The sequence below is a fragment of the Ammospiza nelsoni genome, chromosome W, assembly GCF_027579445.1.
Source record: "Ammospiza nelsoni isolate bAmmNel1 chromosome W, bAmmNel1.pri, whole genome shotgun sequence".
Classification (NCBI taxonomy): domain Eukaryota; kingdom Metazoa; phylum Chordata; class Aves; order Passeriformes; family Passerellidae; genus Ammospiza; species Ammospiza nelsoni.
In genome coordinates this window covers 3,092,336-3,111,962 of record NC_080668.1, presented here as the reverse complement: position 1 = coordinate 3,111,962, position 19,627 = coordinate 3,092,336, and the positions used below count along the sequence as shown (strand labels likewise).

Below are 19,627 nucleotides of genomic sequence, written 5' to 3'. Positions count from 1 at the left end.
CAAGTGTAAGTAGACACAGGGCTTAATTAGATTGTGCAAGAAGAGAACTAGAAAAGACTGATATTTTGTTTGATCAGAATATAGTGTCTATGTCACGTTTTTGATTAGCATGCTGTGTGAGGTGACAGTGGCTGTCCCCTGGGCACAGGGACAGCTCTGGCTGCCCCGTCTCCCCAGGGAACATGGGAATGGCCTGTGAGCAAAAGCTGGATGTGCAGTTATTATTGCAGTGCGGTGTTTATGAGAAACACTGGTTTTGCTGTTCTAATAAGTGTCAGGGCACATGTAAATTAGAAGTTTCTGGTCAAGCGGATTCAGAACCTAAGGTCTTAGAACTTGTGTGTGGGAACCACATCTGATACCTGCCACCTTGAGCTGTGTGTATAGGAGGAAAGTTGAGAAACTACTGTGAAGGTCTGTAAAAAGGTTTGAGTGGAAGCGAGACAGGGCAAGGAGAAATAAATAATGAGAACTGACCAGAGCAAAGAGGTTCCTAAATTAGCCCCTTTTGGGAGGGGCTCACTGGGAGAAGGCTGCCAGTAGGAGCAGCTCAGAAAATAAAAAAAGATTTATAATACTTCATTGCTGTTAGTACTGTTTTAAAATAGGAGAATAAACGGGATAGAGTTTTGTATGCTGAAATGTCTTTGTGTTTTAAGGAATCACCCAGATTTCTTGAAAAGGGAAAGCAAGGCAAAGAGAAAGCAAATCAAACATGTTGTTCAGCATGCAGCATAAGATAGCAACGTATGAAATCAGGCAAGGATTATCATGCTGAAATGCAAAGCAATCACAGTTCACAAAATGAGTACATATGATTTGCTAAAGGCTCCTCCCAAGGTAAGGGAGGAAGGGTAAAGATGACCTCCCCAAAAGGGAAGAATTTTTGTTGACACAAGGGCCATATATTCAGTTTTAAATAAAACTTTAGTACCTGTGGAGAATGTTTATGTTGCAGTGTGGGGAACAACTGAACAACTGGCCAGTCTGAGAAGGCATCCTGGCATCCTTGTGCAAACCTTTAAAGTAATATGTGTACTATGTGTACCTAAAAGCTTTTGTACAAGTCGCTCAATTTGCTAAACATTCTCAAATGAGAAAGGTTACTCTGGAGGCAAATGATATAAAGATGTTAGGCTTAACATTAACAGACACTGAAATTAAGAAAGACATTAGTAAGGAGATATTAGAATAAGTAAATAAATGTTTTCAAGGGTATGAGCCTCTGCTGTACCAGGGAGAGTGAAAGATGCTCCCCTATGAGTATCAAGTTTAAGGAAAGAAAACAACTAGTGAGAACTGAGTAGTACCCTCAAAAGGAAGATAAGGAAGGAATCAGCCCAATAATTGATAGTACTGGACTAAGGGCTGTCAATAAGATAACACAGAATTTATACCCTGTGGTAGCAAATCCATATACCTTACTAACTTGTTTAACACCTGAGCTAACCTGGTTCACTGTTTTAGGCCTAAGAGATGCCTTCTTTTGCCTCCCTATCCACAAAGCCAGCCAGAAAATTTTTGCATTCAAACACAGCTCACATAGTCCATGTGCCTGAAGGCTTCAAGATTCCCCACTCCGATTGGAGAACAGCTTGCAAAGACCCAGAGTCCCAGGAAGCTCCACAAGAGGAAAGGAGGCTGTTGCAGTACGTGGACGATCTTCTAGTAGCCACTCGGATGAGGGAAGCGAGAGAAGCCTGGACGGTAAGCCTTTTGAATTTCCTAGGACTCCAAGGACGCAGAGTCTCAAAGAAAAGGCACAGGTAGTGAAACAGAAGGTAATCTACCTGGGGTAAGAAGTGAGTGCTGAGCAGCAGACTTTAAGGCAGGGAAGCCCTATGCCAAACCCTGAAACCCCAGACAATGAAAGAACTCCGAACCCTCTTAGGCATGGTAGGGTAGTGCCAGCTGTGGGTTTATAATTATGGACTGCTCGCCAGACCCCTCTATGCTCTTATTGCCAATGGAAACAGAGATCTCCAGTGGACACAAGACACCACATGGGCCTTTCGCCAGCTAGAGAGAGTGCCCTCATGTCAGTTCCAGCTTTGAAACTTCCAGATGTAAGTAAACCATTCTTTCTATTTTTCCCACGCAAGGAATTGCCCAGGGAATACTGGCTCAGGACTTGGACCCTTACTGAAGGGCAGTTGCTTACTTCTCTAAGCAACTAGATGCAACAGCCAAAGGATGGCCAGGTTGCCTCAGAGCTGTAGCAGCAGTCGTGCTGAATATTCAAGAGGCATGCAAGTTTACCCTGGGACAAAAATGACTGTGCTAGTGTCCCACACAGTGTCCGCAGCACTGGAAGAAAAGGGTGGCCACTGGCTCTCACCACAGAGGTTTACGATGTAGAGATAGTGGTGACTAATATTGTCAACCCAGCTTCTTTTCTCAGTGGACACCATAGTTGCCTAGAGACCACCGAAGCTACGTACTCCCGCTGCCCAGACTTAAGGGACACTCCTCCAGACTATGCAGAGACCTGGTTCACTGACAGGAAAGCGACATTGCAAAGTTCACAGTGACTACCTGCAGAGAGGTAATCGAGTCTGGACCCTTACCAACAGGTACCTCTGCGCAGAAGGCTGAGATAATTGCCCTGACCCGTGCCCTGGAAAGGGCAAAAGGGAGGAGAATAACCATCTACACAGACCCAAGGAATGCATTTGGAGTCACACATGCACATGGAGCCATCTGGAAAGAGAGGGGACTGCTGACCTCACAGGGAAAGAAGAGACAATCCAGCTGTTAGAAGCAGTTCAGCTACCTGAAAAGGCATATTAAGGCACACTAGAGAGTGAGCTTAAAATTGGAGGAAAGAAATGAGCTGGCGGATGGAGAGGCAAAGAAAGCAGCAAAGGGTGAGGTACAGATTTTCCTCGAAGGTAAGCCATAATACAATAATACTAACCAAAAGAGACGTACAACTGCAAGGGGTGGGCTACCATTGAAAGAGAGCTAGTAATCCCTTCCCATTTTCGTGGTTACTAGTGAAGGAAGGGCACTAGAAAACACACTAGGGCCTAACTACTTTAAAGCCTTTTATAGAGTGTGGCTCCTTTTCGAAATGACCAAGGCTGCGAGTGATACAGAGTGCATTGAAATGAAGTGTTGACTTTGAAGCAGTAATTTCCACAGGCTTTCTAGAACACACATCTGATTGAAACAACCGTTGTATCATTGTCAGGAATTTATATGCCACTATCACTCAGGTAAGCCGACAATGTGATCCTTGCCTCCAGACTAACCCCAAAATACCCCCCGGCCAAAACTCGGTCAGACTGGGAGAGGCCATGGGCCTGTACAGCAGTGGCAAATTAACTTTTCAGAACTCCCAAGGAAAGGGGGCTATCAGTATTTAATGGTATTGATAGATACATTTTCAGGGTGGCCAGAAACATTCCCCACCAGAACTGTCAAAGCACAAGAGGTGACCAGATTATTTTTACAAGAAATAATACCACGCTTCCGAGTTCCAGCAACTATATCCTCAAATAAAGAATCACATTTCATTTCCAAAATAGTGCAACAGATTAGTAGCCATCTGGGCACAGATCAGGAACTTCACACCCCATACCACCCCCAATCAAGCGACCAGGTGAAGAGAATGAATAAGACTGGGGCAAGAAGTTAATCTACCCTAGCCCAAGCTCTTCCACTAGCAATATTGCAAATTCAAACTAAACCTTGAGCTAAAGGAATGCTGAGTCCTTTTGGAATGCCTTATAGAAGACCATATAGAATACAAAGGGAATGTCCAGAATGTCCACCTACATGGTGGCATTAAGCAAACAGCTCAGAGTAATTGAGAAACATGTGGCTGGAACTTGGAGCAGGGAGTTAGATAGCCTGGGGATGATGTATATGTTAAGTCTCTTACAGAGAAGACTTCGGAACCACAGTAGGACAGACCACTGCGAGTACTTCTCACCACCTTCACTGCAATCAAAATCAAGGAGCAGAATGCCTGGATCCATCACTCTCGGGTGAAGAAGGCCCAGAAACCCCTTAAGGAGTGACACCAGGAGACAATGAACTGAGATTAAAACTTACTCGGGCAAAATGAGTATATTGCGGTCGGGAGTAGCTCATATTTTAGTTTGTAGAATTGTATTGTGTGTAATCATAACTGAAGTTTCAGAACTTGAGAGTACCTCTGTTCAAAGTAATGCTAAATGGCCTTGGTCCCTGGCATTTAATCAGTATACTGGATCATAGGAAAACCTTCTGAGATAAAAGATTTAAACATATCTACTGTAGTCATCCACGAGAATCAGATATGTGAGGAGCAAAAATGGCAAGAACAGGAACTGTGGACTCTTGAAGGAATCAGAGGAGAAGAAATCAAAGTAGGGTGCCAGGTCATCAATAGGGTAGCTTATGAGAGACCAGATGTAATTAGTGTCTGAACCTCTCCTGGTGTATATGAACACCAGGAAGTCTGTGATAACCTAAGTGAATCAGACTGTTGGTGTAATTTCACCTTGATACAGCCTGTAGAAGTGACCTGCCTTTGAGCTTGAATTATTATCAGATTTTCATTTGAATTCAAAGTGGACTCTGCACTTTTCACCACAGCAGGGCCTTATACACCCCATACTAGTTCAGACTCTACCCAAACTCCAAACTTGAACCTAACGTAGTAAAGAATGTGACTGAACAACAGCTCCTTAGGTCATTTTCCAAGCCGGTTGGCTGAACACTCAGGCAATGACTGGTAAAGGGTGCTGAACTGCAGGTGGTAAATTAACCCAAGCAAGAAAGGTGATTTTCTTTATTTATAGCTATCCCTTTTCCTACTGAGATTTGGATCAGTGATTGTCCCAGTCTGAGGCAGTTGGATTCTGCTTAAAAGAGGTAGAGAGAGACTCCCCCTCAGAGCTCAGCAGCAGGCTGTAGGATTTTGAGCATCACTTTTGTGCTGAGTGTTTCAAGTAGCAGAAACCTGGTCCCAGTTTCTTCTGAGGCACTGCAAATGAATTTAGGCTCTTCTCTTAGACTTCCCCTTCATTATTTACTTGAGGCTTGGACCTGAAGCTAGGGGCAAGGTGGGTGAAGTTTCGTAGACCCAGGAGAGACATTCCTGCTTGCCACACATCTGGGAAATCAGGTGCTCTGGAGGGGGAAGGAGATTCCTGAGGTCTCTACATTTCAGAACAAACATCTGCCTCAAATATGACCTAAACCTCTGTCAGATACACTTGTGAAGTGTGTCTGAATTTGCAGTGTGAGCCCAGCACATCCCTCTGGCAGGGAGGGATGGTCATAAACAGAAAGCAGTTCCTGTTCCCCATAACAAACATCTAACTGGCATATTAGGGACAAGATTAGGAGTTTTAAATGGAATTGATTCAGAAATACTGGTGAATAAACTGGCCACTGCAGCAGGTAGCCTAACAAAATTGAAGCAGCCTTTATAGTAATCTCTATTGGCATTAGAAACTAGCCAGTGACAGATTTCAAAAGTACTGCCAAAGTAAGGAAGTATGAAAAGGCCGGGGACCAAGACCACAAGTTGATAGTAGAAACACTTAGTATAGTACAAGATAATGTGTCTTTAGCTTTCAGTTGTATACTAGCACAGTTATGGATACAAGCAACAGCAGCTCTGATCATATGGGAAAGGGGTGAAGGTAATTCTCCAATTCAAGAAATTGTGTGGGATAATGCAATTGATGTTGAAAGGAAGTTTCAAACCTGGCGGACTATGGTGAATTTCACCTATGATCCTGTTTCTAATGTGGCAACTGCCTTTGTGCTTATCATACATAATGCCACTGTTTATGTTATCCATCCCATCGTTGCTCTAGGATTAAACCATGAAACTTAGAATCCTGCACTGATAGAGAACAGATGGGATTCATTTGTGAAAGCAATACTATTAATGCTCAGGATGTGTGTTTGGACACTGAGCAGAGTATTTGTCGCTTCGAAATTCATCCAGTCACTGACCAGAAAGCTGTGCTCGTATATACTGGAAAAGGGGGTATGCTTGAGAACTGTTTGTGCTGCTGTATGCTACAATGAATAGCTGTACTAACATCTTTGTCAAAAGCACATGGTGAAGCACTAAAAGACACTTACTGTTGAGAAGGTTTTCATTAAGTAAAAGAATTTACTTATTTCCTAGGAAAGGGGGGAATGAGACAGAGTAAAGATCCATTCTGAATTAGGTGAAGTGTCTAAGAGAGGTGAAAAGTCTGTGAGGCCAAAGCTGAAGGAAGAACTCGCATGCCGAGACAGCAAGGAGACAGAGAAAGAAAAACAGAAAAGACCACAAGGTCGATTTGCCCCCGACTTAGAAATTCCTTTGATAAAGAAGAACTGGTGCTAAATGTCACACGGAATGAATATGTATGAACTTATTGTGAAACTGTATGCATATGCATTTGGAAGGGGGATAAAAGAAGACCCGAGGTCTTCAGAGGTACGCATGCCTTGTTGGGGGACTTGCGTCCGGCGCGCGTAGTAAATAAACATACCGGGCTTTACAACTTTTATAAAGTTGTGAGGTTTCTTCTTTTCTCCGCAAAACACTATACAAGCCAACACTGCTATAACTGAGGGTAGGAGTCAGTCAATCCCTCCCTCCCCCCAACTTTAAACAAGTGAATTGTTAGTGATAAATAACAGAGAATAGATATTTTCAGTTTCCCTGAAGTTGCTGAATAGAGCTTAAAGACTAACTGGCAAAAAAAGATAAAAGGATGTAAAGGTATGCACACAGGATGATAAACATAGCTGGAACCAGGGGAGAAATGGATAAAGAGGCCTACAGTAAGTTTTTTTGCAAGTTACGTAACAAGAAGCAACAGCACATGCCCAAAGAAAAAGTCACCTTTAATATCAAAGCATTCAATGAATACAACCACCAGAGACCCCTTTTGATGACCTTCCAGGACCATAAAAGGACTTCCAGTAGGAGGCAGATGCATGCAAATTAGTTCTAAGGAAGTGATGCTTATGTATCAGACAGGAGATATGCTGTAATGAATATGTATGATGATGATGGATAAATACCTTGTTGTAAAGTCTCATTGAACACACAGAATAAGGAGAGATCCTCTGTGTTTTCTACATAAAGAATGCCTGCTTTCTAATGCTTCAAATTGTGCTAATTTATTCTGGCCGATTTCAGTGTCATTAGGACAGCACATAAACCAAAAGAGAGGTTGCTTGCTCTGTCTTATAGTTGACACTTAACAGTAAAGTATGTTTATACTTATAAAATGGGGGGGACAGAGGACACACATAGAAGATCAAAAGAGATTTCATTCCCAAATACTAGCAATAAAAATAAGCCAGTAGTCACCTGAGGTGCCCTCAGCAGTCGATGGACCAAGAGAGATTTCTATCTTGAGTCTTTTCTAGAAAAAGCCTTTTCCTTAGTAGAGATGACCCTATGGGACCTGAGGGCAGCTTTTGTGAATGGTCCCTCTACTCACAAAATGTCAAGCAATAAGTACTTAATGATTTCCAATTTCCAAATACGTCAAACACCTGTGTATTCTCAAACTCCAAAAACATTTAAGAGTCAGATTTTTTTAAAGTATTTGTACCACGCAAGAGACAGAATTTTCTCTTAAGCTGTTTTTTGAAGACACTCCTGTCAGTGGATATTTTGACAGATCAGATATCCTATAACTGCCACTCCACTGATGGCAAATCAACCATTAATGAAACCTTGTGTCTTCTTTCAACATTAAGATAGAGATCTTATGACTGCCCAATATACAGGAGATTAAGGAACAGGATAGGCAAATAACCATCCCAAATCATACAGATGTAACTGTCTTTTGAGTACAAGATGTGTTAGCCAACCTACATTTTCCAAGCCTTATTTTCATTATTTGTACAATTCCTAGAAAATTTAAAGACAGTTTACTCTCCAAACATTTTACAATTCAAACTGAAGACCAGATAAGTTACAGATATGTGGACATTCTCAGAGAGAAACAGATAGTTTCCCAGACATCGTTCTGGGAAAGCTGTGAGAAGCTCAAAGAATGAGAAACAATTCTTATCTTAAGTCTCTGCAGCTGGTGTTTGTGAACATGTGGAATGTGTTCTACGTGATGTTTATGGAAAGATGGTGTTGTTCCTAATTAACCAACTGGGTAACAGGTGTTATTAAGAACCAATCAGGTTCTAGGTAAACGATGTTGCTTATAAAAATGTGAAGTTTTGTAATAAAGGAGTTTTTATGCCTTCTGAAAATGCATGGAGTTGTGTTGCCTTCATTTCCGTTTCTGACTCAACGATGACAATGATATACAGAAGAACTAAAAAAAAATGTTCATTGGTATGATGATGTCCATTATCTAAGCATACCAGAGACCTAAGAACTGTGCTGAATTTTAGTTATGTTTGACACAGTATTTGAAAAAGGATAACAGGAAAACTTAACATGAATGTGTTAAGAGCAAAAAAGTTTACTGATTTTTGGGGAATTTCGAACAATTTAATTTGTTGTCAATTAAAAACTTCTAATTACCAGTTCTGTTACTGAAACAAACAAAAAGCCACGCTCATTCTTCCTCAGAAATCACAAAATAACAGAATGGTTGATGTTGGAAGGGACATCTGGAGGTGATCTGGTTCAACCCCCCTGCTCAAGCAGGGCCACCTAGAGCCAGTTTTCTAGTACTATGCCCATACAGATTTTGACTATTTCCAAGGACAAAGACTCCACCATCTCTCTGGGCAACCTGTCCTGTAGGAGCGTCGGGGGGTAGGACGGTCGGGACGGATGGAGACGAGATCTCCGAAGCCAGGTCGTGGAACTTGCGGTTTATTGCAAAGGGCGTGGGTGCAGGGGCCCTGCTTGGAGCTGCCAGCCACAGCTCAGAGCAGGACCGAGAAAAGAGCGTGGTAAAGAGGATGAGAGAGAGAGAGAGGATGAGAGGGTAAGAGAGTAAGAGTGCAAGAGAGTGAAGTTCCTGTTACAATACTGTCCTGGGTTGGCTATATGATGCTTTTATCCCCAATCGTCTTGTTCTGTTTATGCTGAATAAGTTTTGCACCTTTAAGACTTATTGCAGAGAGTGAAGGAGGGAGAGAAGAAGTGCACAGGTTTTTTTTCTCCAGACACTGCTCTCACTCCTCCACATTCCTCCTCCTGGACTGTTGTCTGTGGATAGACAGACAGCGGGACATAGCTCTCCTTTGCTTTTTAGTTAGTGTTAGCTAGCTGAGGCAAAGAAGTTCCCTGGACTGTGGGGGTTTTTTTCCCTTTTCTTTGGACCTCTTGAAACCTGCTCTGGACTGAACACCCAGGGGAGCACCGGCAGCTCACATCTCTGGCCCACTGGGCCAGGCCTGGCCTGCAACATTTCCAGCATCGGAGGGACTGATAAGAGACTGAGTGAGCTGCTGCTTGAACCCGGGGTTTTCTCAGTTTGTCATCTCTTTTACAGTGGCAAGGGGTTTTATTGTTTAATATTGTTTAGATTTTATTGTTTAATAAAAAGGTTTTTTCCACCTTTCTCCAAGGAGGTATTTTCTCCTGGACCGGTTGGGGGGGAGGGGCTGATTGAATCTGCTTTTCCTAGAGGAACCCCTTTGGGGATTCTCTCCCAAATTTGCTCTAAATCAGGACAAATCTTCTTCTGTGTTGAATATTCTAATTCTCACTAACTAATCCAGTACAATATACACACCCTATAGCATTTACATACAGCCTATAAGAATCACTACATTACCATACTGTGTTACATTTTAAACCTTTAAAACTACTCTTTGGACCCCTTCTGCTAAGCTAGTAAGGTCTGCTCTGACCCTTGGACCTGTCTGCAAGCAGAGGGTATTGTTTCATCAAAAGGGGATTGCCTTTAGCCGGCCACACCATTGCTTTCCAGTTGTTCAGTAACTAAGGTATCTCAAAGCTTGCTTTCATTTCAATCTCACTTCTAGTTTCTATATTCTTGAAATCTTTTGCCAGACAATCATATTTGTAAGGCTTTCCTGTTTCATCTTCCCCAACACTGTCCCAGTGCTCAGACACCCTCACAGTAAAGAAGTGTTTTCTAATGCTCAGATGAAATCTCCTATGTTTCACTGTGTGCCTATTCCCTCTGGTCCTGTCCCTGTGTACCACTGGAAAGAGTCTGGCTCCATCTTCATTACAGCTTCTCTTCAGGTATTTATAGATAATAGGATTCTACCTGAGCCTTCTTTTCTTCAGGCTAAACATTCCCAGCTCTCTGTCTTTCTTCAGATACGAGATGTTCTAGTCCCTTAATCATCTTAGTTGCCCTTCACTGGGCTCAGTCCAATATGTCCATTTCTCCTGTACTCTGGAGCCCAGAACTGGACATGGTAGTCACACACAGAATCACTAGGTTGGAAGAGACCTTCAAGATCATAGAGTCCAACCCATGCCCTAACACCTCAACTAGACCATGGCACCAAGTGCCACATCCAATCTTCTTTTAAACACATCCAGGGATGGTGACTCTACCACCTCCACAGGCAGACCATTCCAGAACTTTATCCCTTATCCCTTATTCTGTCAAAAACTTTTTCCTAATATCCAACCTATATTTCCCTTGGCACAGCTTAAGACTGTGTCCTCACATTCTGTCAGTTGCTGCCTGGAGAAAGAGACCAACCCCCACCTGACTACAACCACCTTTAAGGAAGTTCTAGAGAGTGATAAGGTCACCCCTGAGTCTCCTTTTCTCCAAGCTAAACAAACCCAGCTCCCTCAGTTGTTCCTTATAGGGCTTGTGTTCCAAGCTGCTCACCAACCTTACTGCCCTCCTCTGGACATGCTCAAGCATCTCAACATCCTTCCTAAATTGAGGGGCCCAGAACTGGACACAGTACTCAAGGTGCAGTCTCACCAGTGCCAAGTACAGGGAAAGAATGACCTCCCTGGTCCTGCTGGACACACTATTCCTGATACAGGCCAAGATGCTATTGGCCTTCTTGGCCACCAGAGCACACTGCTGGCTCATGTTCAGTCAGCTGTTGACAAGTACCCCCAAGGTCCCTTTCTACCTGGGCACTGTCCAGCCACACCATCTCCAGCCTACAGCATTGCAGGGGGTTATTGTGGCCAAAATGCAGGACTCAGCACTTGGACTTATTAAACTTCATCTTATTGAATTCCACCCATCCATCCAACTGTTCCAGGTCACTCTGCAGAACCCTCCTACCTTCCAACAGATCGACACATGCTACCAGCTTAGTGTCGTCTTCAAATTTACTAATGAAAGACTCAATACCCTTATCCATGTCATCAATAAAAATATTGAACAGAACTGGCCCCAGCACAGACCCCTGAGGGACACCACTGGTGACTGGCCGCCAACTGGTTAACACCATTCACCATCACTCTCTGGGCTCAGCCATCCAGCCAGTTCTGAACCCAGCAAAGAGTGCTCCTGTCCAAGCCGTGGGCTGCCAGCTTTTCCAGGAGTATACTGTGTGCAACCTCACCAGTACTTAATATAAGGGAAGGATCACCTCCCTTGACCTGCTGGCAATACTTTGCCTAATGCAGCCAAGCATAACATCAGGCTTCTTTGCCACAAGGGCACATTGCTGACTCATGTTCAACCTGGTGCTCACCAGGATCTCCAGGTCCTTTTCTGCAAAGCTGCTTTTCAGATAGGTGGCTCCCTGAATGTACTGGTACATGAAGTTGTTCCTCAGGGGCAGAACTTGACACTTCCCTTTGGTGATTTTCATGAGGTTTTTGTCAGCCCATTTCTCCAGCCTGCCCAGGTCCCTCTGAGTGGCAGCACAACCCTTTGGTATATCACTCCCTCCCTTGCTGAGGGTACACTCTGCCCCATCCATCCAGGCCATTAATGAAGATGCTGAAAAGGACTGGATCCAGTACTGACCCCTGGGCTACACCACTAGCTCCTGGCCTCCAACTAGACTTTGCTACTGATCACCACTCTCTGGGTCCAGCCATTCAGACAGCTTTCAGTCCACTTCATCATCCCTTGCCTCTGCAAAATCTCCCCTCTGTTCTTTCTCCAATCCCATCACCACACACAAAAGTCTCTTTGATGGGGCAAGAGGCAGCTCAGGAAATGTGGGTCAGTGTGTGGTGGTTCCTGTACTGGTAGCAGTCCCTTTAGAGTCAGGCCTCTCAGCTCCTGCTCAGACTACCACTTGAGCTCCTGCTCTCTTCCTTTTCCAGCATGGTCTTGTGTCTCCTCTTTCTTCTCTGCTGCTGTTATTTCTTTTCTTCCCTTTTTTTCAGCATTTACCACCCTTCCTTGCTTTATTTTCACAGAGGCACCACAAAGTTTACTGACTGGCTCATCTATGACCTGCAATGGGGTTCCTGATGAGCTGTCTAGAACCAACTCTAACCAGTACAGGGCAGTGCACAAATTTCTCCCACAGAGGTCACTCATTGAAGCCATACTCTGATCTCCCCCCATATCCCAACCTGGCCAATTATACCCAATTAAAAAAATGTCACAAGAGAACTAATTTAGAACATGCTTTCTTCTATGCTGCTGGAAAATTTCAGATTTAAAAATCTCAACAGTAAGCTTGAAATTATACAGTGCAGTTACCTTTTTTGAACATATTAGGGAAGAATTTTTAATAAAAAAAAATACATTCTAAACTAGGAAACTGTTGTGAAAATTATTATTATATCTTAACACATATCAGACTAGAAATCTGATATCTGATATGTCTTTCAGTTGTGCTTCTTGGAGTAAGAAGTCATCTAGTAAAGTTCATTTTTACACTTAAATGTGATTAATACAGGTTCAGAAAAAAATAAAAAAGTAATTGATATTTTTGAAAGGGGGTGTCCTGGGGTGACTTTATGATGCTTGTATCCCCATTCTTCTGTTTAGCCCAGAAATAAGTTTTGCACCTTTAAGACTGTTTCCAAGAGCAAAGGCGGGGAGAGAAGAAGCGCAAAGTTTGTTATCAGAAACTGCACTTGCTCCCCCGCATCCTTCTCCTGGAATGTGTTGTCTGCAGCACAGACAGCAAGCGAGAGCTCTCATTTGCTTTTAGTTAGTTTTCAGCTAGCTGAGGCAGAGAAGTTCCCTAGACTGTGTTTTTTATTTTTCTTGAAACTGTTTAAACCTGCTCTGGACTGAACACCCAGAAGAGCACCAAGAGCTCATGCCTGTGGCCCACCGGGCCAGGCCTGGTCCACAGCATTTCCGGCGCAGGAGGGACTGATAAGAGACTGAGTGAGCCAAGCTGCAACACATGAAGGGGACTTTCTGAGTTTGTCATCTCTTTAGATTGGCAAGAGGTTTTACTGTTTAATATTGTTCTTTTTTTTGTGCTGGTGAATGCTTCACCAGTTAAATAAACAGGTTTTTTTCCTCTTTTTGCCAAGGAAATCTTTTTTCCCAAACCAGTTGAGGGAGGGGCCACTTGGATTTGCTTTCTAGAGGCATCCAATTTGGAGGTTTTTCTCACAAATTTGCCCTAAACCAGGACAGGGGGTCAACTTAAGGTGTAGATAGGTGAAGGCTTTTTTCAGAAATAAGCATAAACACAGCTTAGTATGCTTTAGATCAAGTAGATATTTACTCTTGTTAGACATTTACTGTTGGAATAGCTACCTAGAAGAGAGGCTAAACAGAGTTAAAAGAATAAAGTAGGTATTTATTAAAGGCCTTCAGTAGATACACCTTGGGCAGTGCAAAAGCCTCGCAGAGACTTCATCCAAGATGGACGATGGCTAAGAGTTTCTCAGATGGATATAAGTTTGGTCTATTTGCATATCAGAGGTTAGTTGTCTAATTATAGCTTCAGGTAATGAAGTCCTATTCCCCCGGTTTGCTTCCCCCCATTCACTTTTTTTTATACTTTTCAGGGCCTGAGGCAGATAGTGTCCTTTGTTCTCAGGCCTGGAAGGATTGTTTTGTCTGACCAAAATGTGAAGAGAGCTTACTAACACTCTATATAGAGTTCAGAGTTATACACTAATGTAGTACAGGATCTGAAAAATATAAAAGCTAAGACTTAAGGCATCATTTCCCCCTTTAGAGGCTTGACAAGGCCTCTACCTTGTTGAGTCTCAATACTAAATATCCACTAGCAGTATGCATTTAACAACAGTATATATCTCACAACAGTAAACCCCATCTTGGGTGTAGTCTCTGCAAGGCTTTTGCACTGCCCAAGGTGTATCTATTGAAGGCCTTTGATAAATACCCACTTTATTTTTTAACTCTGTCTAGCCTCTGTTCTAGATGGCTACTCCAAGGCATCAAGTGAACACTACTGAAAATGTCAAGCTTACTTCTTCATTTTAGAAGTGACTGGCAACATCTGGGCAAATCAATATCACCTTAAGAAGCAGCACCAGTGGTAGACATCAGTTTGCTAAGTAAGGTTATACTTTTACAACCTAGTCATCATAGTAATCTTAAAACAGAATAGTTACCCATGTTGTCTATATTCATTACTTGTTCTGACCTAATAGTAATGTGGGGAAAACAAAAAACCCACCAAGCAATACAGTGGATAGAATTAAAAAGCCTTTGAGGTACACACTCAGAGGGAATTATCATCTTAATAGGCTAGACACAGTTACATAGGAAACTTGGTATTCAGGACTACCTCTGAACCACTAGGAAGACTCTGAAAACAGAAGGATGAGAGATCAACCAGTGACCTTAAACATTAACAATATATTTTATTAGTGCATTTTTATCCTAAAGCATTTCCAAACCTGCAGATACAAGCAGTCTTAAACTTGAGCAAACAGATAGGCTCCCCAGAACTCTGACACAAAATCAAACAAATCAAAACCTCCAGAAAGGAACATTAAGACTAGCCAGGTTATCACACCACTGATCACTCCCAGAAAATGGAACTGCAGGGACTGAATTCAAAGCACTTCAATTAAAGTAGCTGGCACTGTTAATACAAGGGGACTGTCAGCTACAACATGGTCAAAGAATAGGAAAACATTCTCCTCAACCTCTCAAATAGTCAAATAAATTCACCTCCTACATTTCTGCATGTCATCACCAAATTCACATTTTAGATTAAAAGAGAAAGTTAAATCCAACCACTGTCACATAAAAAAAAGTAATAAGTACTGCATATTATTCAAATAAATATTTTCATCATTACTTGAAAATTACTTTAGTATTGCCAGGCCCATTTTACACTGTTCATAGATAAAATACAAATTAGTTAACTAATATTTTGATTAGTTAATGATAGTTAGAGTAACTGAGTGCTGCACAAATTCACCAACATATCAAGTTACAGATTTTTGCTCAGATTTTTCCATCTAGAAATATTACAGTTGGCTTGGGAGCCATGACATGAATACATATTTCAAAATGCAATTTGGATTACTCCACTCAAGTTTTACATTGTGGTAAACTCGATCCTATAATTTATAGTCTTCTCCAGTTAATCAACACTTGTTAATGGGGAGGGAAAAAGCAGGAGAGAAAAAAAATTAAAGAATGTATTAATATATGATACTTAATTCTAGCATTAAAATGCAGTAACTACTTCTAACTCCATAAGAACTATGATTATGCTATACCAGTGCTCCTCCACTAGAAGCTTCTAAAGCAAAATAACAAAAAAAGTTAGGACGCTGCTTTAGGGCACTGCTCTGATAGAAGCCATGGCTATCAATGTGTTCATACTTTAAATAAAGACTGTGTTTTTAAATAAAATCTTTGAAAATTAAACATTGACTATGAGTTACAGTAACACATATTTAGAAAGCAATAGAAAGCATCACATCCTTTGCACCTTGGGTACTCATCCTTACAACCTAGATATGCTGTTCCCCAGCAGATCATTTTACGTATGCCCAAGAAATTAAAATGTTATTTTGGCTTTATGTCATTAAAAAACCCTAACCACCCAATAAAATATGTTATTTTCTTTGAAGTCAGAAGAGAGTACTCTGAATAAATGAGGCTGGTAGGTGCTGAACTGAACATTTGTCTTGTGTTAAAAGTCAGAAATATGCTGTTGTGTAGTTTAGTATTGCACTTCACAATGCCATGCCTTTTACCTTTTTAAGAAAAAATGCTCCTATTAAAAACAAAACCAACACACTTCTGTTTATACTGTTGTCATCACAAGGGCAAAAAATTCTGTGACAGAAAACTAGCAACACAAAGAGACCTGGCAAGTGTTAATTTCAGTTTCATATCCTGTGATCTGTGAGCTATTTAAGATATTGACAAGGAGATACAGAGAAAGCCAAGAAAACCTATGCTATGTTTTTTCACTACATAATGCCTATTCTAACATAAGTAGCTCAGGTTTTTTTTTAATAAGACTGTGCCAAGTTAATACCTTATACTGAGCTATATCCCAAAATGAAAGAAATTACTAGATCATTTTTGCAAGCATAATACAGTATTTCATCTCTGCCAGCACTTTAGTGCATCAGCCCCCTCCCCCCAAAGAGATCCGCGCATTCCAACCGAGCCTCTCTCAGCAGGGCTCAGCCAATTCTCGCCCTCCCTCCAGGCCTTGCTAGGTTCCCAAACCCCCTCTAATTTTAGGTTTGGATTTTGTTGTAAACGGCAAAACGAAAGGAGAAAGACTCCAAAGTGACAATCCTTACCCTTGAAATCCCGCCATGAGCGCAATAAGGAGGGTGAATTCTTTTTTTTTTTTTTTTAATGGGAGATGAATGAGAAGAAACAAAAGACTAAATGGAGAAGAGGCTAAGGAGTAGAGACAGAGAGAGAAAGAGGAGAGCCCGTTGAAGGAACAGGGTGAACGTCAGCCATGTTGTGTGTGTTAGTCCAGTATTTACAAACCTGCAGCTGCAGCAGCGTTTTGAGTCTGGAAGAGAGGGGAAAGAAGGGAGGGGGAAAGAAAGGAGGGAGGAGAGAGAGGGAATCGAGGGAGGAGGGGAAAGCGGCGACAGCAGCAGACAAAGGAACCCAGAAAAGCGCGAGCAAAGCGCGAGCACACGTCCACACACACTGGGTGTCCCGGACAGCAGCTGTGGCGTGTGCAACTCCAGTGCTGCCAGCCCGACGCGTTAGCAACTTTCACAACTCCAGCCTTTGGCTACTGAGGCTCGGCCGAGCCCGGCCACCACCCTCACATCCCCTTCACCACATTTTCTCATGAGGGGAGCCAATAGATGACAGGTCAGAGACATACCTGTCTCCCTCAACGTGCACTATCGACAGAGAGGCTTATCTGCTGGGAGCCCCTTAGCGGGCCCCAGCCCACAGCACAATAGATCCACAGAGAGGAAGGGGGAATGAGCAGCTGTGAGCCCTTCTCTCCAGCAAGGGACGCGATGTGGGCGGGGTAGATACCGGGAGGGGCCATGCCAAATGAGAGCAGCAGTCCCCCAGAGCCCAAAAGAGTGGTGGTTGCCAAGGAGTCGGGACATTACGTGCGAAGAGAGTCTGAAGACCCCCACTCTCGCCCGCCTCCCGCGGCTTTAAGGCGGGCTGCTGAGGCAGACAGTGAAGAAGAAACGGTTAACAGAGATGGAACACCGCAAGTATAAAAATAACGTCAGCCGCAGGGAAGGAGGAGGGGAGGGAAAGCTACGAACCGCGGCTCCGAGCTCGTTCCACAGCGACTCCCTCCGGTTCTACCCGGTCCTAGGTTGTGCTTTCCTTTCCCTTCCCCCTTCCCTCGCATTCACTACTCACCTGCTGGGGGGATGGGCGCCTGGGAGTGCCAGGAGGATAGTCTAGGAGTGTTAGCACTGCAGCCGCAGCAGTCCTCCTGTCTCACTAGGCCACCCAGATTCTCTGCGGCAGCAGTATGGGGAGCTGCTCCCCTTGTTTCGTTTGTCCCACTCCGCAGTCACCACTGCTGCCTCCAATTCGCCTCTGCTACATTTGGATCCTCCTCTCCGTACACGAACTCTACCACCAGGATGGAGGCCTCCTCACTTTCCTGCCAAATAGTGAGCTAGCCGCATCGAGACATTCAAAACACGGGAACGGACACCGCCCTCTTCCCCTCCACCAACACGCAGGCGCACTGCAAATTCCGAACTGCGACAGGAGTGCAGGAAGCAATCCTCCGCCTAGTCCACCGCTACTCCGTACCGCGCAGGCGCTCCTTTTCCTCCACTGCCGTCTCTCGGCGCTCCGTCGAGCAGAGTGGCGTCGTAGCGGAGAGTGGTGTGGGCTTGTCCCCAGTTGGCTGTCTGTTAGCCCTTCTCCAAACTCAGACCACTAGACCCTGGGGCAGTGAATGTCCGTCTTTCCCCTCCCATCCGCCCACCCACCACGGTGGATCTAGTGCTGCCTCGTAAAGTGGCCACAGTGCTTTATGGCAGCGGTACCTCTTCCTTAAACAGGCCTTGGGAGCCAGTGGCTGCACACTGCCCTCTCACCATCATAGGAAAGAAAATGTGTAAGCCATCATAAGAAAGAAAAATCAGCTATGGATATCCTGTGTTACAAATTTGGCCTGTGACAACTGAGGAGAGAGGCTAGGATGCAAAGTATAGAATTAAAAAGGTATGTATTTATTCAAGTGCATGAGATGTCTCAGCCAAACAAGGGATTTTTAGGGAGTTTATACCTTATGCTACAAGGGTGTGATATGAATAATCCACCTACTAATGCAGATTTCTAATTGTCTAATCATAAACGTGGTACAGCATAGCAATATGTTACAAGCATATATTTTGTAGGAGTGCAGTGTAATTGTCTGTCAGCATCCTTGTGATTTGTCTGTTAATCCAGATGTTTCCATCATTAACTTTTGCAAATTTTTTAGGCATCAACAATTCATGTTTCTCTTGGATATGGATCCTTCAGATAAGAAGCCTCTGTTTTTGCAAAAGTTAATTTCATTGATCACTTGCCCTTAGTAGGGATCTTGGGTCTCCAGATAATGATTCAGCAATTATACACTAATAATGTTCTTAGCACCTATTGACTGTATGGTCTCAATAATTTATATCATGCCTACTAGAAATGAAAATGATGATTTGACCATGTGCCTTGAGACCTTCGAAGTCAGCATGGTGCCCAAAAATCTGGAGGCCAATAGGGAAGGGGAAAAGTCTGCATAGTTTGAAGGACCTTCAAGACCTTGAGGAGGCAAAAAGGGACCGATACATGACCAACTCAGTCACAGAGAATGGCCATTTACCTTATAAAATGGCATTAGTTATGCTAACCATATTACCAAAGATCAGGAGCAGGAGGTACTGATTGCAGCTGTACATAAACTTCCTAGTCTTTTTGGATGCTTTAAGGTGCCACCTAGTTTGGTTAGAAATAAAATGGCTGAACTCTTACAGAAGCTTTGAATGCTATTGAGTAGCTTTGTGTGAGAACCAGGTTTCCTCTGGTCCCAGAAAACTTTGCTTTCTTGATATCCTTCCAAACTAAAGAGAAACAGCCTTAACTGATGAAAAAACCCCGTCAGCCCTTTTGATTTGATGGTAGAATCAAGAACCCTCAGAAATGAAGTGGCTAGATGTTTGCTTGATCTGAATTTGAAGGAGGAATGATGTCTTGAATCTGATCTTAAATTAAATGCAAATACTACTTTTGCTTCAATGTAACTTTAAATAAGCAATTATCTGTTTGAGATAACTATCTGGCTACCTGTCTAATTTCTCTTTTTCAAGCAAGCTACTGTAGAGTTATCACAGGAATTATTTAAAGTCAACAGAAACAGAAGCCTCCTTCCA

At 43.0% G+C, this 19,627-nt stretch overlaps 1 protein-coding gene across 3 annotated transcripts in view; it reads right to left on the bottom strand.

Moving 5' to 3' along the window:
- Window positions 1-17,940, bottom strand: part of LOC132086114 (spindlin-Z-like) — a 100,790-nt gene extending 82,850 nt beyond the window's left edge. For 2 of the 3 annotated variants that reach the window (XM_059491569.1, XM_059491570.1), the window contains exon 1: window positions 17,619-17,940. The gene's annotated coding sequence lies outside the window, so the exon portion shown is untranslated. Of the gene's footprint in view, window positions 1-16,561; window positions 17,579-17,618 lie in introns of those variants that run through there. The other variant, XM_059491568.1, reaches the window with a different exon arrangement.
- Between the last annotated feature and the right edge of the window lie 1,687 nt (window positions 17,941-19,627).